Raw genomic sequence first — 273 nt, 5'->3', positions numbered from 1 at the left:
TGGCATGTGTCTATAATCCCAGATCTTAGAAGGCTGAAAACAGGAGGATCACTATGAGTCCAATCTGTGTGGTGAGAACCCTGTAGACCTGTACTAAATACATTTAAAAAAAGAAAAAAATTTATCATGTGGATAAATTCCTAAACTAATTCCAGATTAATAAATGTTTTGATTCACATGTGTTTGAAACAGTCTTCATTTTCTTCTTAGTTTCTTCAAGTTCCTTAATGTTAAATAAAAATAAACTAGACTTAGTTGAGACAAGGGAAAGGA

Source organism: Octodon degus, unplaced genomic scaffold (genome assembly GCF_000260255.1).
Source record: "Octodon degus isolate 3935 unplaced genomic scaffold, OctDeg1.0 scaffold00247, whole genome shotgun sequence".
In the NCBI taxonomy this organism is placed as follows: domain Eukaryota; kingdom Metazoa; phylum Chordata; class Mammalia; order Rodentia; family Octodontidae; genus Octodon; species Octodon degus.
The sequence above is the reverse complement of the archived record's forward strand: the minus strand, read 5'-3'. Positions refer to the sequence as shown.